The sequence below is a fragment of the Quercus lobata genome, chromosome 7 (genome assembly GCF_001633185.2).
Source record: "Quercus lobata isolate SW786 chromosome 7, ValleyOak3.0 Primary Assembly, whole genome shotgun sequence".
Lineage (NCBI taxonomy): Eukaryota > Viridiplantae > Streptophyta > Magnoliopsida > Fagales > Fagaceae > Quercus > Quercus lobata.
In genome coordinates, this window is record NC_044910.1 from 36,703,815 (window position 1) to 36,710,837 (window position 7,023).

Consider the following 7,023-nt stretch of genomic DNA (forward strand, 5'->3'; position numbering starts at 1 on the left):
ATGGGGAAACCAAGTACAGAAAAGAAATCTCACAAGTTTTGGACAGAACCAAGGCCTTGCATGGTCCTCGGACTCAAGCCTATGGGGAAACCAAGTACAGAAAAGAAATCTCACAAGTTTTGGACAGAACCAAGGCCTTGCATGGTCCTCGGACTCAAGCTCATGTGGAAATCAATTACTTAAAAGCAAAATTACGTTACATGAACCTTAGAATCTATCCGGGAACTACCCATTAACAGTTGGGTAAATCCCCATACTGAATGGATTCCCCAGTCTACCCTCGGATCCTCAGTACCAAAGGGATTGATGCAACATAGAGCAATATGCTACCAAAAACACGATTGAGGTCCCTCACTACTCGACTATACTCTCGGATGAATTATTCAGAAGTTTATCATTTTCGGACATTCGTCTAGCATGCATCGCACAGCGCTCGGCCATTATCCGGGCATTTTTTCTGCTCCAAGTATCATTAAAGGCAAACGTGTATTCAACATTCAGTCACAAAGTTATTGCTGCCAAAAGGAAAAATATTTAGAAGGAAATAAACTCATCTTTTATTAAGACAAAGAAGTAGTACAGTGTACAAAGAAAAGCTGGAATAAGCTTATACTAAGGCTAACTACGTAAGCGAAAAGAAAAGATACAAGAGAATAAAGAGAAAGCCGAGGAAGAAGCACAGAGGAGAGATTGGCTGCTGTTCCAAGATGTCGTCTAAGGAAACTATTCCTCGACACTTCTACATGCCCATAACTCAGGCAGCCAAAGAACCCAACTTGGGGCATGCACCGGTGAAGAAAAGGTGCAGGGAACCTGACCTCAGGCTAACACCATCTACAGAAACGGTGCTGAGAGCCGGAGGTGGAGGAGCCCCCGTAGAACCGCGTCTGCGACAAAGCAGACGGCGCTGATGGCGAAAAACCCTACTTCTGACGCGTCGAGAATCTGACACGGCCAGTACCTGCTTCGGATTTTGGCTAAAAGAGAGGGGGATATCATTCCCACCTTACCAAAACGGAAGATCACCTTGAATCTGTGCCATCCTTGTCCGTACCATACCACCTTGAGGATTCGGTGCCTCTGAAGCGTGCGGAGACCTTTCACCTCCATCCACGCCTCAGACATCTTGCTTTGAGGCAGAGTGGCACTAGAAATGAAGATCACGAATATGAAAGAAGAAGTATGATTCTGAAGAAAACAGGAGAGTTCATGTGCAGATGGAGTGACCCCCTGCCCTATTTATACACAGAAGTAAACCGGTGGCATTTAATGCATGCAAATTTCTAAGGGATGCTACGAACAAAGCAGACTCAGCTCAATTTCCAACCTCATCCTTAGCCGTAGGATCGGAAGATCCTCGTGAAGGCGCGCTTCGAGTACCGAAATGTCAGAGGATCCCGCGTGAGCGAAAAATAAAGGAGTGGCCCCTATCTTGACACGCCTCCCATGTAAATGAAAAAATACAAATAATGGTGGAGTACTGGATTTGAGCGAGCCATAATGTGGGCCTAACGTCACCAAAACCCTCCTCCCCAACTAAAAAGTCAGGCAGCAGGATTTTGAGGGGTTATTGTGGGGCCCGAGATCTGAGGTCCCAGCCCACTTTGTATTAAGGGCCCAAAGCCCAAACTGAGGAGCCCTACTGTCAAGGACGCGGAATGGAAACTCCTCGAAGGCCCAAGAATGTGGCCGAGGACGACTTTACGTCCAATATCCCACAGAAACGCTAGAAGAAAAGGACAGATTCAGCACAGGAACAGCACAAGGGAGAAGGCTGCCAGCACCTTAATGTGAAGCCCAGCGCCTGACAAACCCATACTCATATCCTGCTATCCAGCTATCCCCAACCACTCTGACGTGAGGATTGACAAGACAAGTAACCACCCAGAACAAGGAGAAACAGACACGTAGGTGAAGAACGGGAAGGAAATACTAGTATAAAAGGGAAGCTTGCTGCATTAACAGAGGGAGGCCCAGAAGGGAGAGAAAAAGGGAGAAGAACGAACTCATAAAAAAGAAGGGTGGCTAGGACGAGACTCTCCTCGGACTAATTCCGAGGAGATAGATCTTCACGCCACACCCGTGTAAGGCTGAGTCATTCAGGCCAAACTCACCTTCGTATGGGCTCTCATGAAAAACCTTGACTAAATCGCTGCCCGACGACCAAGGTCCAGCCTTTCTAAGCCCACTCTCTACAAATCGTATTGTTTGGACCCCTTTATATACGAGCCCATCCTTGGGTCGTTAAAAATTGTGTCCCTACAATAGCCATTTAGCTTTCATAGCGCTGGTGTCTTCGTCAGTAACTTACATCTGTCAAGGCGGAATCTTGTTACTTAGTTGTTTCTACCATTATGTGGGTAGTCAGTAACTTACATCCGTCAAGGCGGAATCTTGTTACTTAGTTGTTTCTACCATTATGTGGGTCGTCAGTAACTTACATCCGTCAAGACGGAATCTTGTTACTTAGTGGTTTCTACCCATTATGGGGTCGTCAGTAACTTATATCCGTTAAGACGGAATCTTGTTACTTAGTCTCCTTTTTTTAATGTGATCGTCAGTAACTTACATCCGTCAAGGCAGAATCTTGTTACTTTAATTTTTTATTGGCCTTATGGTTGACCCGTACTGCATTTACTCGTGGTACTTTTTTAAGTGCTCAATATTCCACGGCCGAGGGAGCTTTTGTCCGTCCATGGTTTCTAGATGGTAGCTTCCTTGACTTGAATAGTGAATGACGCAGTAAGGACCCTCCCATGTAGGGCCCAGTTTTCCTTGAGTAGGGTTTTTGGTTGCTGCAGTGATCTTGGGGAGGACGAGGTCACCTATGTCCAGCCGCCTGAGTTTGACCCTTTTGTTGTAATACTCGGCCATCTTTCTTTGATACTTTGTCATCCTACTGGACGCGTTGTCTCTTACTTCGTCCAAGCAGTCCAGATTGAGTCGTAATTCGTCATCATTGGGTCCTTCTGTGAAAGTTCCTCGTCTGAGGCTAGTTACTCCGACCTCCACTGGGATCACTGCTTCTGTGCCATAAGTAAGCTTGAACGGTGTCTCTCCTGTCGGGGTTCTGGCTGTGGTTCTGTAAGCCCACAGGACACTGGGCAGTTCTTCTGGCCAGGCACCTTTTGCTTCGTCCAGCTTGGTTTTGATGATTTTGAGCAGCGTCCTGTTCGTCACTTCCGTCTGCCCATTTGCTTGAGGATGCCCTGGGGATGAGAACTGATTCTTGATCCCAAGGTTTGAGCAGAATTCCCTGAAACCTTGACTGTCGAACTGCTTTCCATTGTCTGATATGATCGTCGAGGGAATCCCGAACCTGCAGATTATGTTTTTCCACACAAAGTTCTGGATCCGAGCCTCAGTGATCGTTGCTAGGGCTTCTGCTTCAACCCATTTTGTAAAATAGTCAATAGCAACAAGAAGGAATTTTACCTGACCTTTACCTTGGGGCAGTGGACCGACGATGTCGATTCCCCATTGTGCAAATGGCCATGGGGAAGATATGGTCGTCATTTTCTCCGCTGGAAGCCGCTGCACATTCCCGTATCGTTGGCATTTGTCACACCTCCTGACGATCTCAGCAGCGTCCGCCTGCATGGTTGGCCAAAAATATCCTGTCCTTACTACTTTGTTTACAAGGGACTTGGAGCCGGCATGGTCGCCACAAACTCCTCTGTGTACTTCCTCCAAGATGTATTCGGCCTCTTCCTCGTCGACGCACTTTAAGTAGGGCATTGAGAAGCCTCTCTTGTACAGGACGTCATTCAGGATCGTGAATCTGGCTGCCCTCTTCTTGATCTTTCTGGCTTCTTCAGAGTTTTGAGGTAGGTGCCCGTCCTGGAGGAATGACACTATGGGCGTCATCCAGGTGTCGGTGCCTCGGATGGTGAAGGTCACAAATTCCTCGATACTAGGGTGTTTTTGGACTTCCATCGCCAGGTCCGTGCTAGTCCCTTCTTCTTTTGACGACGCTAGTTTTGACACTTCGTCAGCCCCCATGTTCTAACTTCTCGGAATTTGTATGAACTCCACTGCATCAAATTCCTGGGCTAACTGCCTTGCCAACTTGAGGTACTTCTGCATCCTTTCTTCTTTTGCCTCGTATTCTCCCTTGATCTGTCCAATCACTAGCTTCGAATCACTTTGGATCAACAAATTTTTGGCACCAAGAGCTTTCCCAAGCCTTAGTCCCGTCAGTATTCCTTCGTATTCAGCTTCATTGTTGGTAGCTGGGAACTTTAGCTGGACTTCATATTTCAGTACTTCTCCGTCAGGGGTGGTTATGATGGCCCCTACTCCCCCCTTCTTTTGGGCTGACGAACCATCAGTCTGTATTATTAGTTTATCTGCTTCGTCGATAATACTGTCTTCGTCAGGGAACGTGAATTCTGCGATGAAGTCCGCCAGAGCTTGTGCCTTGATTGCTGTTCTTGGATGGTATTCAATGTCAAATTGACTACTGGACCATTCTCCCTGCTGCTTCTGGCTTGCTCATTGACTTCTTGATTGGCTGGTCCGTCATTACGAGAATAGGATTTGACTGGAAATATTGCCTGAGCTTGCGCGAGGCCACTATTAGTGCAAACGCAATCTTTTCGATCCTTGGGTATCTGGACTCAACCCCTTGGAAAGCTTGGCTGACGTAGTAAACCGGGAGTTGCTTCTTGTCCTCTTCTCTAATCAAACCTGCACTTACTGCCGAGGCTGACACCGCCAGATACAGGTATAAGTTTTCTCCTTCTTTGGACGGGCTTAGGAGAGGCGGACTGCTCAGGTAGTGCTTTAGCTCTTGGAAGGCTGCTTCGCACTCGTCGGTCCAAGCAAAGGCCTGCTTCAATGTCTTAAAGAAGGGCAGGCATTTGTCTGTGGCCCTAGAGACGAACCTGTTTAGAGCTGCTATTCTGCCTGTGAGTTTTTGAACATCCTTGACGGTTTTGGGGGAGGCCATGTCAATGATTGCTCGTACTTTTTCTGGATTTACTTCTATCCCTCTTTGGGACACCATGAATCCCAAGAACTTTCCCGAGGCTACTCCAAAAACACATTTGCTTGGATTCAGTTTCATCTGGTGTTTCTTGAGGGTTGCAAAAGTTTCCTCCAAGTCGTCCAGATGTGTGAGCTCTTCCTTACTCTTGACGAGCATGTCGTCTACATACACCTCCATGTTTCTGCCAATCTGTTGGCTGAACATTCTGTTTACCATTCTCTGATATGTGGCTCCAGCATTTTTCAGTCCGAAGGGCATTACCTTATAATAGTAGAGTCCTTGGCTTGTGATGAAGGCAGTCTTCTCCTGGTCTTCTTCAGCCATCTTTATCTGGTTGTACCCTGAGAAGGCGTCCATGAACGTCAGTAGCTTGTGTCCGGCGGTGGAGTCCACAAGCTGGTCTATCCTTGGTAGAGGAAAGCTGTCCTTTGGGCATGCTTTGTTCAGGTCGGTGAAGTCTACACACATTCTCCACTTTCCGTTTGCTTTCTTTACCAGGACGACGTTGGCGAGCCATTCTGGATAATATACTTCCCGGATGAATCCAGCCGTCAATAGTTTGGTTACTTCCTCGGCTACTACCTGATCTCGTTCTGGAGCGAAGGTTCTTCGTCGTTGCTGAACGGGCTTCCTGCTGGGGTCCACATTCAGCCTGTGCTGGATGACTTCTGGAGATATGCCTGGCATGTCCTCGTGACTCCATGCAAAGACATCTAGATTCCCCTTAAGGAATTTTATGGGCTTCGTTCTCATCTCGGGGCTTAGCGTCGTCCCTATCCTGGTCGTCTTGTCCGCATTTCCTTCTACCAACTCCACTGCTTCCAGGGTCTCCATCCCGTCCTCCTCTTTTTCTTCAATCGTCCACGTGTGGTTCTCCTTTCTTGCCAATACGGCCTGATAGCATTCCCTTGCCAGGACTTGGTCACCCTTCACTTCACCCACGCCGTTGTCTGTTGGGAATTTCACCTTCAAACAGTAGGTCGACGTCGCCGCCTTCCACTTGTTTAGGGTGGGCCTCCCAATGATGACATTGTAGGACGAGGGGCAATCTACCACCAGGAAATCTACTTGTTTGGTCAACTGCAATGGGTAGGTCCCTGCTGTCACCGTCAGAGTCACTATTCCCCTGGGGTAGACCCTGTCTCCACTGAAGCTGACGAGCGAAGAGTCAAAAGGGCGAAGCCTTTTTGGATCTAATCTTAGCTGCTGGAAGGCTGGGAGGTAGATGATATCCGCTGAGCTCCCGTTATCAATAAGGATCCTTCTGGTATTGAACCCTTCTATATTCAGCACTATGACCAGGGGATCATTGTGAGGCTGCTTTACTCCCCTGGCGTCTCCTTCATTAAAGGACATGTCTTGGTATGTTCGTCGGTGCTTGGACGGAGGCATGGTGTGGACGCTGTTCACCTGTTTGTGGCATGCTTTTTTGAGTGATCTGAATGATCCTCCTGAGGATAGTCCTCCCGTGATCATGTTTATCTCCCCGATCACTTTGCGTGGAGGCTGGGACGGATGGTCGTCATCCCGAGTAAAGGATTCATGTTGGGTCCTGTTGTCGTCTCTGAACTTGCTATATTCTCCTTTCTTTACATATTTCTGTAACTTTCCTTTCTGTATTAATTTCTCTATTTGTTCCTTCAGGTCTCTGCAATCTTCTGTGTTGTGGCCGTGGTCTCTATGGAACCGGCAATACTTGTTCTTGTCACGTACGTTGGGGGACGAGTGTAATGGCCTGGGCCATTTGAGATAATGCTCGTCCTTGATCTGCGTGAAAATCTTGTCAACAGGCATAACCAAAGGAGTAAATTTTACCTGACGAGGATTTTTGTCGTCTCTCCTTCTATTCCCGTCATTGTTCCGACGTTCTGGTCTGTCTCTCTTTTGCCCTCTACGGTCGTCTTCCCCTTTGGACTTATCCCCTAGTCTCTCAGTATCTTTTATGGCAGCTAGAGCATCTTCCGCGTTCATGTACTTTTGTGCCTTCAGGAGCATCTCAGCCATTGTCTTCGGGGGGTTTTTTGCAAGAGAGG